The 13,978-nt window shown below is 39.9% G+C and overlaps 1 protein-coding gene across 1 annotated transcript in view; it reads left to right on the forward strand.

Annotated features, from left to right (window-relative positions):
- LOC106591913 (phytanoyl-CoA hydroxylase-interacting protein-like) overlaps positions 1-13,978 on the forward strand; it is a 96,987-nt gene that overhangs the window by 64,986 nt on the left and 18,023 nt on the right. The gene's annotated exons all lie outside the window — the stretch shown is intronic.

The following is a 13,978-nucleotide window of genomic DNA, read 5'->3' on the forward strand; positions in this document are numbered from 1 at the left end:
ACTACAGGTTAAGCCTCCTTTCCTTTAGGGCTGATATTAACTACAGGTTAAGTCTCCTTTCCTTTAGGGCTGATATTAACTACAGGTTAAGTCTCCTTTCCTTTAGGGCTGATATTAACTACAGGTTAAGTCTCCTTTCCTTTAGGTCTGATATTAACTACAGGTTAAGTCTCCTTTCCTTCAGGGCTGATATTTACTTCAGGCTTGGTGTCCTTTCCTTTAGGGCTGATATTAACTACAGGTTAAGTCTCCTTTCCTTTAGGGCTGATATTAACTACAGGCTTGGTGTCCTTTCCTTTAGGGCTGATATTAACTACAGGTTAAGTCTCCTTTCCTTTAGGGCTGATATTAACTACAGGTTAAGTCTCCTTTCCTTTAGGGCTGATATTAACTACAGGTTAAGTCTCCTTTCCTTTAGGGCTGATATTTACTACAGGCTTGGTGTCCTTTCCTTTAGTGCTGATATTAACTACAGGTCAAGTCTCCTTTCCTTTAGGGCTGATATTAACTACAGGTTAAGTCCCCTTTCCTTTAGGGCTGATATTAACTACAGACTTGGTGTCCTTTCCTTTAGGGCTGATATTAACTACAGGTTAAGTCTCCTTTCCTTTAGGGCTGATATTAACTACAGGTTAAGCCTCCTTTCCTTTAGGGCTGATATTAACTACAGGTTAAGTCTCCTTTCCTTTAGGGCTGATATTAACTACAGGTTAAGTCTCCTTTCCTTTAGGGCTGATATTAACTACAGGTTAAGTCTCCTTTCCTTTAGGGCTGATATTAACTACAGGTTAAGTCTCCTTTCCTTTAGGGCTGATATTTACTACAGGCTTGGTGTCCTTTCCTTTAGGGCTGATATTAACTACAGGTCAAGTCTCCTTTCCTTTAGGGCTGATATTAACTACAGGCTTGGTGTCCTTTCCTTTAGGGCTGATATTAACTACAGGTTAAGTCTCCTTTCCTTTAGGGCTGATATTAACTACAGGTTAAGTCTCCTTTCCTTTAGGGCTGATATTAACTACAGGTTAAGTCTCATTTCCTTTAGGGCAGATATTTACTACAGGCTTGGTGTCCTTTCCTTTAGGGCTGATATTAACTACAGGTTAAGTCTCCTTTCCTTTAGGGCTGATATTAACTACAGGTTAAGTCCCCTTTCCTTTAGGGCTGATATTAACTACAGACTTGGTGTCCTTTCCTTTAGGGCTGATATTAACTACAGGTTAAGACTCATTTCCTTTAGGGCTGATATTAACTACAGGCTTGGTGTCCTTTCCTTTAGGGCTGATATTAACTACAGGTTAAGTCTCCTTTCCTTTAGGGCTGATATTAACTACAGGTTAAGTCTCCTTTCCTTTAGGGCTGATATTAACTACAGGCTTGGTGTCCTTTCCTTTAGGGCTGATATTAACTACAGGTTAAGTCTCCTTTCCTTTAGGGCTGATATTAACTACAGGTTAAGTCTCCTTTCCTTTAGGGCTGATATTTACTACAGGCTTGGTGTCCTTTCCTTTAGGGCTGATATTAACTACAGGTCAAGTCTCCTTTCCTTTAGGGCTGATATTAACTACAGGTTAAGTCCCCTTTCCTTTAGGGCTGATATTAACTACAGGCTTGGTGTCCTTTCCTTTAGGGCTGATATTAACTACAGGTTAAGTCTCCTTTCCTTTAGGGCTGATATTAACTACAGGTTAAGCCTCCTTTCCTTTAGGGCTGATATTAACTACAGGTTAAGTCTCCTTTCCTTTAGGGCTGATATTAACTACAGGTTAAGTCTCCTTTCCTTTAGGGCTGATATTAACTACAGGTTAAGTCTCCTTTCCTTTAGGGCTGATATTTACTATAGGCTTGGTGTCCTTTCCTTTAGGGCTGATATTAACTACAGGTCAAGTCTCCTTTCCTTTAGGGCTGATATTAACTATAGGTTAAGTCTCCTTTCCTTTAGTGCTGATATTAACTACAGGCTTGGTGTCCTTTCCTTTAGGGCTGATATTAACTACAGGTTAAGTCTCCTTTCCTTTAGGGCTGATATTAACTACAGGTTAAGTCTCCTTTCCTTAAAGGCAGATATTTACTACAGGCTTGGTGTCCTTTCCTTTAGGGCTGATATTAACTACAGGTCAAGTCTCCTTTCCTTTAGGGCTGATATTAACTACAGGTTAAGTCCCCTTTCCTTTAGGGCTGATATTAACTACAGACTTGGTGTCCTTTCCTTTAGGGCTGATATTAACTACAGGTTAAGTCTCATTTCCTTTAGGGCTGATATTAACTACAGGTTAAGCCTCCTTTCCTTTAGGGCTGATATTAACTACAGGTTAAGTCTCCTCTCCTTTAGGGCTGATATTAACTACAGGTTAAGTCTCCTTTCCTTTAGGGCTGATATTTACTACAGGCTTGGTGTCCTTTCCTTTAGGGCTGATATTAACTACATGTCAAGTCTCCTTTCCTTTAGGGCTGATATTAACTACAGGTTAAGTCTCCTTTCCTTTAGGGCTGATATTAACTACAGGCTTGGTCTCCTTTCCTTTAGGGCTGATATTAACTACAGGTTAAGTCTCCTTTCCTTTAGGGCTGATATTAACTACAGGTTAAGTCTCCTTTCCTTTAGGGCTGATATTAACTACAGGTTAAGTCTCCTTTCCTTTAGGGCTGATATTTACTACAGGCTTGGTGTCCTTTCCTTTAGGGCTGATATTAACTACAGGTCAAGTCTCCTTTCCTTTAGGGCTGATATTAACTACAGGTTAAGTCTCCTTTCCTTTAGGGCTGATATTAACTACAGGCTTGGTGTCCTTTCCTTTAAGGCTGATATTAACTACATGTTAAGTCTCCTTTCCTTTAGGGCTGATATTAACTACAGGTTAAGTCTCCTTTCCTTCAGGGCTTATATTAACTACAGGTCAAGTCTCCTTTCCTTTAGGGCTGATATTAACTACAGGTTAAGTCTCCTTTCCTTTAGGGCTGATATTAACTACAGGCTTGGTGTCCTTTCCTTTAGGGCTGATATTAACTACAGGTCAAGTCTCCTTTCCTTTAGGGCTGATATTAACTACAGGTTAAGTCTCCTTTCCTTTAGGGCTGATATTAACTACAGGCTTGGTGTCCTTTCCTTTAGGGCTGATATTAACTACAGGTTAAGTCTCCTTTCCTTTAGGGCTGATATTAACTACAGGTTAAGTCTCCTTTCCTTTAGGGCTGATATTAACTACAGGCTTGGTGTCCTTTCCTTTAGGGCTGATATTAACTACAGGTTATGTCTCCTTTCCTTTAGGGCTGATATTAACTACAGGTTAAGTCTCCTTTCCTTTAGGGCTGATATTAACTACAGGTTAAGTCTCCTTTCCTTTAGGGCTGATATTAACTACAGGTTAAGTCTCCTTTCCTTTAGGGCAGATATTTACTACAGGCTTAGTGTCCTTTCCTTTAGGGCTGATATTAACTACAGGTCAAGTCTCCTTTCCTTTAGGGCTGATATTAACTACAGGTTAAGTCCCCTTTCCTTTAGGGCTGATATTAACTACAGACTTGGTGTCCTTTCCTTTAGGGCTGATATTAACTACAGGTTAAGTCTCATTTCCTTTAGGGCTGATATTAACTACAGGCTTGGTGTCCTTTCCTTTAGGGCTGATATTAACTACAGGTTAAGTCTCCTTTCCTTTAGGGCTGATATTAACTACAGGTTAAGTCTCCTTTCCTTTAGGGCTGATATTAACTACAGGCTTGGTGTCCTTTCCTTTAGGGCTGATATTAACTACAGGTTAAGTCTCCTTTCCTTTAGGGCTGATATTAACTACAGGTTAAGTCTCCTTTCCTTTAGGGCAGATATTTACTACAGGCTTGGTGTCCTTTCCTTTAGGGCTGATATTAACTACAGGTCAAGTCTCCTTTCCTTTAGGGCTGATATTAACTACAGGTTAAGTCCCCTTTCCTTTAGGGCTGATATTAACTACAGACTTGGTGTCCTTTCCTTTAGGGCTGATATTAACTACAGGTTAAGTCTCATTTCCTTTAGGGCTGATATTAACTACAGGTTAAGCCTCCTTTCCTTTAGGGCTGATATTAACTACAGGTTAAGTCTCCTTTCCTTTAGGGCTGATATTAACTACAGGTTAAGTCTCCTTTCCTTTAGGGCTGATATTAACTACAGGTTAAGTCTCCTTTCCTTTAGGGCTGATATTAACTATAGGCTTGGTGTCCTTTCCTTTAGGGCTGATATTAACTACAGGTCAAGTCTCCTTTCCTTTAGGGCTGATATTAACTACAGGTTAAGTCTCCTTTCCTTTAGTGCTGATATTAACTACAGGCTTGGTGTCCTTTCCTTTAGGGCTGATATTAACTACAGGTTAAGTCTCCTTTCCTTTAGGGCTGATATTAACTACAGGTTAAGTCTCCTTTCCTTTAGGGCTGATATTTACTACAGGCTTGGTGTCCTTTCCTTTAGGGCTGATATTAACTACAGGTTAAGTCTCCTTTCCTTTAGGGCTGATATTAACTACAGGTTAAGTCCCCTTTCCTTTAGGGCTGATATTAACTACAGGCTTGGTGTCCTTTCCTTTAGGGCTGATATTAACTACAGGTTAAGTCTCATTTCCTTTAGGGCTGATATTAACTACAGGTTAAGCCTCCTTTCCTTTAGGGCTGATATTAACTACAGGTTAAGTCTCCTCTCCTTTAGGGCTGATATTAACTACAGGTTAAGTCTCCTTTCCTTTAGTGCTGATATTTACTACAGGCTTGGTGTCCTTTCCTTTAGGGCTGATATTAACTACATGTCAAGTCTCCTTTCCTTTAGGGCTGATATTAACTACAGGTTAAGTCTCCTTTCCTTTAGGGCTGATATTAACTACAGGCTTGGTGTCCTTTCCTTTAGGGCTGATATTAACTACAGGTTAAGTCTCCTTTCCTTTAGGGCTGATATTAACTACAGGTTAAGTCTCCTTTCCTTTAGGGCTGATATTAACTACAGGTTAAGTCTCCTTTCCTTTAGGGCTGATATTTACTATAGGCTTGGTGTCCTTTCCTTTAGGGCTGATATTAACTACAGGTCAAGTCTCCTTTCCTTTAGGGCTGATATTAACTACAGGTTAAGTCTCCTTTCCTTTAGGGCTGATATTAACTACAGGCTTGGTGTCCTTTCCTTTAGGGCTGATATTAACTACATGTTAAGTCTCCTTTCCTTTAGGGCTGATATTAACTACAGGTTAAGTCTCCTTTCCTTCAGGGCTTATATTAACTACAGGTTAAGTCTCCTTTCCTTTAGGGCTGATATTAACTACAGGTTAAGTCTCCTTTCCTTTAGGGCTGATATTAACTACAGGCTTGGTGTCCTTTCCTTTAGGGCTGATATTAACTACAGGTCAAGTCTCCTTTCCTTTAGGGCTGATATTAACTACAGGTTAAGTCTCCTTTCCTTTAGGGCTGATATTAACTACAGGCTTGGTGTCCTTTCCTTTAGGGCTGATATTAACTACAGGTTAAGTCTCCTTTCCTTTAGGGCTGATATTAACTACAGGTTAAGTCTCCTTTCCTTTAGGGCTGATATTAACTACAGGCTTGGTGTCCTTTCCTTTAGGGCTGATATTAACTACAGGTTATGTCTCCTTTCCTTTAGGGCTGATATTAACTACAGGTTAAGTCTCCTTTCCTTTAGGGCTGATATTAACTACAGGTTAAGTCTCCTTTCCTTTAGGGCTGATATTAACTACAGGTTAAGTCTCCTTTCCTTTAGGGCTGATATTAACTACAGGCTTGGTGTCCTTTCCTTTAGGGCTGATATTAACTACAGGTTAAGTCTCCTTTCCTTTAGGGCTGATATTAACTACAGGCTTGGTGTCCTTTCCTTTAGGGCTGATATTAACTACAGGTTAAGTCTCCTTTCCTTTAGGGCTGATATTAACTACAGGTTAAGTCTCCTTTCCTTTAGGGCTGATATTAACTACAGGCTTGGTGTCCTTTCCTTTAGGGCTGATATTAACTACAGGTTAAGTCTCCTTTCCTTTAGGGCTGATATTAACTACAGGTTAAGTCTCCTTTCCTTTAGGGCAGATATTTACTACAGGCTTGGTGTCCTTTCCTTTAGGGCTGATATTAACTACAGGTCAAGTCTCCTTTCCTTTAGGGCTGATATTAACTACAGGTTAAGTCTCCTTTCCTTTAGGGCTGATATTAACTACAGGCTTGGTGTCCTTTCCTTTAGGGCTGATATTAACTACAGGTTAAGTCTCATTTCCTTTAGGGCTGATATTAACTACAGGTTAAGCCTCCTTTCCTTTAGGGCTGATATTAACTACAGGTTAAGCCTCCTTTCCTTTAGGGCTGATATTAACTACAGGTTAAGTCCCCTTTCCTTTAGGGCTGATATTAACTACAGACTTGGTGTCCTTTCCTTTAGGGCTGATATTAACTACAGGTTAAGACTCCTTTCCTTTAGGGCTGATATTAACTACAGGCTTGGTGTCCTTTCCTTTAGGGCTGATATTAACTACAGGTTAAGTCTCCTTTCCTTTAGGGCTGATATTAACTACAGGTTAAGTCTCCTTTCCTTTAGGGCTGATATTAACTACAGGCTTGGTGTCCTTTCCTTTAGGGCTGATATTAACTACAGGTTAAGTCTCCTTTCCTTTAGGGCTGATATTAACTACAGGTTAAGTCTCCTTTCCTTTAGGGCAGATATTTACTACAGGCTTGGTGTCCTTTCCTTTAGGGCTGATATTAACTACAGGTCAAGTCTCCTTTCCTTTAGGGCTGATATTAACTACAGGTTAAGTCCCCTTTCCTTTAGGGCTGATATTAACTACAGACTTGGTGTCCTTTCCTTTAGGGCTGATATTAACTACAGGTTAAGTCTCCTTTCCTTTAGGGCTGATATTAACTACAGGTTAAGCCTCCTTTCCTTTAGGGCTGATATTAACTACAGGTTAAGTCTCCTTTCCTTTAGGGCTGATATTAACTACAGGTTAAGTCTCCTTTCCTTTAGGGCTGATATTAACTACAGGTTAAGTCTCCTTTCCTTTAGGGCTGATATTTACTACAGGCTTGGTGTCCTTTCCTTTAGGGCTGATATTAACTACAGGTCAAGTCTCCTTTCCTTTAGGGCTGATATTAACTATAGGTTAAGTCTCCTTTCCTTTAGGGCTGATATTAACTACAGGCTTGGTGTCCTTTCCTTTAGGGCTGATATTAACTACAGGTTAAGTCTCCTTTCCTTTAGGGCTGATATTAACTACAGGTTAAGTCTCCTTTCCTTTAGGGCTGATATTTACTACAGGCTTGGTGTCCTTTCCTTTAGGGCTGATATTAACTACAGGTTAAGTCTCCTTTCCTTTAGGGCTGATATTAACTACAGGTTAAGTCCCCTTTCCTTTAGGGCTGATATTAACTACAGGCTTGGTGTCCTTTCCTTTAGGGCTGATATTAACTACAGGTTAAGTCTCATTTCCTTTAGGGCTGATATTAACTACAGGTTAAGCCTCCTTTCCTTTAGGGCTGATATTAACTACAGGTTAAGTCTCCTCTCCTTTAGGGCTGATATTAACTACAGGTTAAGTCTCCTTTCCTTTAGGGCTGATATTTACTACAGGCTTGGTGTCCTTTCCTTTAGGGCTGATATTAACTACATGTCAAGTCTCCTTTCCTTTAGGGCTGATATTAACTACAGGTTAAGTCTCCTTTCCTTTAGGGCTGATATTAACTACAGGCTTGGTGTCCTTTCCTTTAGGGCTGATATTAACTACAGGTTAAGTCTCCTTTCCTTTAGGGCTGATATTAACTACAGGTTAAGTCTCCTTTCCTTTAGGGCTGATATTAACTACAGGTTAAGTCTCCTTTCCTTTAGGGCTGATATTTACTATAGGCTTGGTGTCCTTTCCTTTAGGGCTGATATTAACTACAGGTCAAGTCTCCTTTCCTTTAGGGCTGATATTAACTACAGGTTAAGTCTCCTTTCCTTTAGGGCTGATATTAACTACAGGCTTGGTGTCCTTTCCTTTAAGGCTGATATTAACTACATGTTAAGTCTCCTTTCCTTTAGGGCTGATATTAACTACAGGTTAAGTCTCCTTTCCTTCAGGGCTTATATTAACTACAGGTCAAGTCTCCTTTCCTTTAGGGCTGATATTAACTACAGGTTAAGTCTCCTTTCCTTTAGGGCTGATATTAACTACAGGCTTGGTGTCCTTTCCTTTAGGGCTGATATTAACTACAGGTCAAGTCTCCTTTCCTTTAGGGCTGATATTAACTACAGGTTAAGTATCCTTTCCTTTAGGGCTGATATTAACTACAGACTTGGTGTCCTTTCCTTTAGGGCTGATATTAACTACAGGTTAAGTCTCCTTTCCTTTAGGGCTGATATTAACTACAGGTTAAGCCTCCTTTCCTTTAGGGCTGATATTAACTACAGGTTAAGCCTCCTTTCCTTTAGGGCTGATATTAACTACAGGTTAAGTCCCCTTTCCTTTAGGGCTGATATTAACTACAGACTTGGTGTCCTTTCCTTTAGGGCTGATATTAACTACAGGTTAAGTCTCCTTTCCTTTAGGGCTGATATTAACTACAGGCTTGGTGTCCTTTCCTTTAGGGCTGATATTAACTACAGGTTAAGTCTCCTTTCCTTTAGGGCTGATATTAACTACAGGTTAAGTCTCCTTTCCTTTAGGGCTGATATTAACTACAGGCTTGGTGTCCTTTCCTTTAGGGCTGATATTAACTACAGGTTAAGTCTCCTTTCCTTTAGGGCTGATATTAACTACAGGTTAAGTCTCCTTTCCTTTAGGGCTGATATTTACTACAGGCTTGGTGTCCTTTCCTTTAGGGCTGATATTAACTACAGGTTAAGTCTCCTTTCCTTTAGGGCTGATATTAACTACAGGTTAAGTCCCCTTTCCTTTAGGGCTGATATTAACTACAGGCTTGGTGTCCTTTCCTTTAGGGCTGATATTAACTACAGGTTAAGTCTCATTTCCTTTAGGGCTGATATTAACTACAGGTTAAGTCTCCTTTCCTTTAGGGCTGATATTAACTACAGGTTAAGTCTCCTTTCCTTTAGGGCTGATATTAACTACAGGTTAAGTCTCCTTTCCTTTAGGGCTGATATTAACTACAGGTTAAGTCTCCTTTCCTTTAGGGCTGATATTTACTATAGGCTTGGTGTCCTTTCCTTTAGGGCTGATATTAACTATAGGTCAAGTCTCCTTTCCTTTAGGGCTGATATTAACTACAGGTTAAGTCTCCTTTCCTTTAGTGCTGATATTAACTACAGGCTTGGTGTCCTTTCCTTTAGGGCTGATATTAACTACAGGTTAAGTCTCCTTTCCTTTAGGGCTGATATTAACTACAGGTTAAGTCTCCTTTCCTTTAGGGCAGATATTTACTACAGGCTTGGTGTCCTTTCCTTTAGGGCTGATATTAACTACAGGTCAAGTCTCCTTTCCTTTAGGGCTGATATTAACTACAGGTTAAGTCCCCTTTCCTTTAGGGCTGATATTAACTACAGACTTGGTGTCCTTTCCTTTAGGGCTGATATTAACTACAGGTTAAGTCTCATTTCCTTTAGGGCTGATATTAACTACAGGTTAAGCCTCCTTTCCTTTAGGGCTGATATTAACTACAGGTTAAGTCTCCTTTCCTTTAGGGCTGATATTAACTACAGGTTAAGTCTCCTTTCCTTTAGTGCTGATATTTACTACAGGCTTGGTGTCCTTTCCTTTAGGGCTGATATTAACTACATGTCAAGTCTCCTTTCCTTTAGGGCTGATATTAACTACAGGTTAAGTCTCCTTTCCTTTAGGGCTGATATTAACTACAGGCTTGGTGTCCTTTCCTTTAGGGCTGATATTAACTACAGGTTAAGTCTCCTTTCCTTTAGGGCTGATATTAACTACAGGTTAAGTCTCCTTTCCTTTAGGGCTGATATTAACTACAGGTTAAGTCTCCTTTCCTTCAGGGCTGATATTTACTACAGGCTTGGTGTCCTTTCCTTTAGGGCTGATATTAACTATAGGTCAAGTCTCCTTTCCTTTAGGGCTGATATTAACTACAGGTTAAGTCTCCTTTCCTTTAGGGCTGATATTAACTACAGGCTTGGTGTCCTTTCCTTTAGGGCTGATATTAACTACAGGTTAAGTCTCCTTTCCTTTAGGGCTGATATTAACTACAGGTTAAGTCTCCTTTCCTTCAGGGCTTATATTAACTACAGGTCAAGTCTCCTTTCCTTTAGGGCTGATATTAACTACAGGTTAAGTCTCCTTTCCTTTAGGGCTGATATTAACTACAGGCTTGGTGTCCTTTCCTTTAGGGCTGATATTAACTACAGGTCAAGTCTCCTTTCCTTTAGGGCTGATATTAACTACAGGTTAAGTCTCCTTTCCTTTAGGGCTGATATTAACTACAGGCTTGGTGTCCTTTCCTTTAGGGCTGATATTAACTACAGGTTAAGTATCCTTTCCTTTAGGGCTGATATTAACTACAGGTTAAGTCTCCTTTCCTTTAGGGCTGATATTAACTACAGGCTTGGTGTCCTTTCCTTTAGGGCTGATATTAACTACAGGTTATGTCTCCTTTCCTTTAGGGCTGATATTAACTACAGGTTAAGTCTCCTTTCCTTTAGGGCTGATATTAACTACAGGTCAAGTCTCCTTTCCTTTAGGGCTGATATTAACTACAGGTTAAGTCCCCTTTCCTTTAGGGCTGATATTAACTACAGACTTGGTGTCCTTTCCTTTAGGGCTGATATTAACTACAGGTTAAGACTCATTTCCTTTAGGGCTGATATTAACTACAGGCTTGGTGTCCTTTCCTTTAGGGCTGATATTAACTACAGGTTAAGTATCCTTTCCTTTAGGGCTGATATTAACTACAGGTTAAGTCTCCTTTCCTTTAGGGCTGATATTAACTACAGGCTTGGTGTCCTTTCCTTTAGGGCTGATATTAACTACAGGTTAAGTCTCCTTTCCTTTAGGGCTGATATTAACTACAGGTTAAGTCTCCTTTCCTTTAGGGCAGATATTTACTACAGGCTTGGTGTCCTTTCCTTTAGGGCTGATATTAACTACAGGTCAAGTCTCCTTTCCTTTAGGGCTGATATTAACTACAGGTTAAGTCCCCTTTCCTTTAGGGCTGATATTAACTACAGACTTGGTGTCCTTTCCTTTAGGGCTGATATTAACTACAGGTTAAGTCTCATTTCCTTTAGGGCTGATATTAACTACAGGTTAAGCCTCCTTTCCTTTAGGGCTGATATTAACTACAGGTTAAGCCTCCTTTCCTTTAGGGCTGATATTAACTACAGGTTAAGTCCCCTTTCCTTTAGGGCTGATATTAACTACAGACTTGGTGTCCTTTCCTTTAGGGCTGATATTAACTACAGGTTAAGACTCATTTCCTTTAGGGCTGATATTAACTACAGGCTTGGTGTCCTTTCCTTTAGGGCTGATATTAACTACAGGTTAAGTATCCTTTCCTTTAGGGCTGATATTAACTACAGGTTAAGTCTCCTTTCCTTTAGGGCTGATATTAACTACAGGCTTGGTGTCCTTTCCTTTAGGGCTGATATTAACTACAGGTTAAGTCTCCTTTCCTTTAGGGCTGATATTAACTACAGGTTAAGTCTCCTTTCCTTTAGGGCAGATATTTACTACAGGCTTGGTGTCCTTTCCTTTAGGGCTGATATTAACTACAGGTCAAGTCTCCTTTCCTTTAGGGCTGATATTAACTACAGGTTAAGTCCCCTTTCCTTTAGGGCTGATATTAACTACAGACTTGGTGTCCTTTCCTTTAGGGCTGATATTAACTACAGGTTAAGTCTCATTTCCTTTAGGGCTGATATTAACTACAGGTTAAGCCTCCTTTCCTTTAGGGCTGATATTAACTACAGGTTAAGTCTCCTTTCCTTTAGGGCTGATATTAACTACAGGTTAAGTCTCCTTTCCTTTAGGGCTGATATTAACTACAGGTTAAGTCTCCTTTCCTTCAGGGCTGATATTTACTATAGGCTTGGTGTCCTTTCCTTTAGGGCTGATATTAACTATAGGTCAAGTCTCCTTTCCTTTAGGGCTGATATTAACTATAGGTTAAGTATCCTTTCCTTTAGTGCTGATATTAACTACAGGCTTGGTGTCCTTTCCTTTAGGGCTGATATTAACTACAGGTTAAGTCTCCTTTCCTTTAGGGCTGATATTAACTACAGGTTAAGTCTCCTTTCCTTTAGGGCAGATATTTACTACAGGCTTGGTGTCCTTTCCTTTAGGGCTGATATTAACTACAGGTCAAGTCTCCTTTCCTTTAGGGCTGATATTAACTACAGGTTAAGTCCCCTTTCCTTTAGGGCTGATATTAACTACAGACTTGGTGTCCTTTCCTTTAGGGCTGATATTAACTACAGGTTAAGTCTCATTTCCTTTAGGGCTGATATTAACTACAGGTTAAGCCTCCTTTCCTTTAGGGCTGATATTAACTACAGGTTAAGTCTCCTCTCCTTTAGGGCTGATATTAACTACAGGTTAAGTCTCCTTTCCTTTAGTGCTGATATTTACTACAGGCTTGGTGTCCTTTCCTTTAGGGCTGATATTAACTACATGTCAAGTCTCCTTTCCTTTAGGGCTGATATTAACTACAGGTTAAGTCTCCTTTCCTTTAGGGCTGATATTAACTACAGGCTTGGTGTCCTTTCCTTTAGGGCTGATATTAACTACAGGTTAAGTCTCCTTTCCTTTAGGGCTGATATTAACTACAGGTTAAGTCTCCTTTCCTTTAGGGCTGATATTAACTACAGGTTAAGTCTCCTTTCCTTCAGGGCTGATATTTACTATAGGCTTGGTGTCCTTTCCTTTAGGGCTGATATTAACTATAGGTCAAGTCTCCTTTCCTTTAGGGCTGATATTAACTACAGGTTAAGTCTCCTTTCCTTTAGGGCTGATATTAACTACAGGCTTGGTGTCCTTTCCTTTAAGGCTGATATTAACTACATGTTAAGTCTCCTTTCCTTTAGGGCTGATATTAACTACAGGTTAAGTCTCCTTTCCTTCAGGGCTTATATTAACTACAGGTCAAGTCTCCTTTCCTTTAGGGCTGATATTAACTACAGGTTAAGTCTCCTTTCCTTTAGGGCTGATATTAACTACAGGCTTGGTGTCCTTTCCTTTAGGGCTGATATTAACTATAGGTCAAGTCTCCTTTCCTTTAGGGCTGATATTAACTACAGGTTAAGTATGCTTTCCTTTAGGGCTGATATTAACTACAGGCTTGGTGTCCTTTCCTTTAGGGCTGATATTAACTACAGGTTAAGTATCCTTTCCTTTAGGGCTGATATTAACTACAGGTTAAGTCTCCTTTCCTTTAGGGCTGATATTAACTACAGGCTTGGTGTCCTTTCCTTTAGGGCTGATATTAACTACAGGTTATGTCTCCTTTCCTTTAGGGCTGATATTAACTACAGGTTAAGTCTCCTTTCCTTTAGGGCTGATATTAACTACAGGTTAAGTCTCCTTTCCTTTAGGGCAGATATTTACTACAGGCTTGGTGTCCTTTCCTTTAGGGCTGATATTAACTACAGGTCAAGTCTCCTTTCCTTTAGGGCTGATATTAACTACAGGTTAAGTCCCCTTTCCTTTAGGGCTGATATTAACTACAGACTTGGTGTCCTTTCCTTTAGGGCTGATATTAACTACAGGTTAAGTCTCATTTCCTTTAGGGCTGATATTAACTACAGGTTAAGCCTCCTTTCCTTTAGGGCTGATATTAACTACAGGTTAAGTCTCCTTTCCTTTAGGGCTGATATTAACTACAGGTTAAGTCTCCTTTCCTTTAGGGCTGATATTAACTACAGGCTTGGTGTCCTTTCCTTTAAGGCTGATATTAACTACATGTTAAGTCTCCTTTCCTTTAGGGCTGATATTAACGACAGGTTAAGTCTCCTTTCCTTTAGTGCTTATATTAACTACAGGTTAAGTCTCCTTTCCTTTAGGGCTGATATTAACTACAGGTTAAGTCT

Source organism: Salmo salar, chromosome ssa01 (genome assembly GCF_905237065.1).
Source record: "Salmo salar chromosome ssa01, Ssal_v3.1, whole genome shotgun sequence".
NCBI lineage: Eukaryota > Metazoa > Chordata > Actinopteri > Salmoniformes > Salmonidae > Salmo > Salmo salar.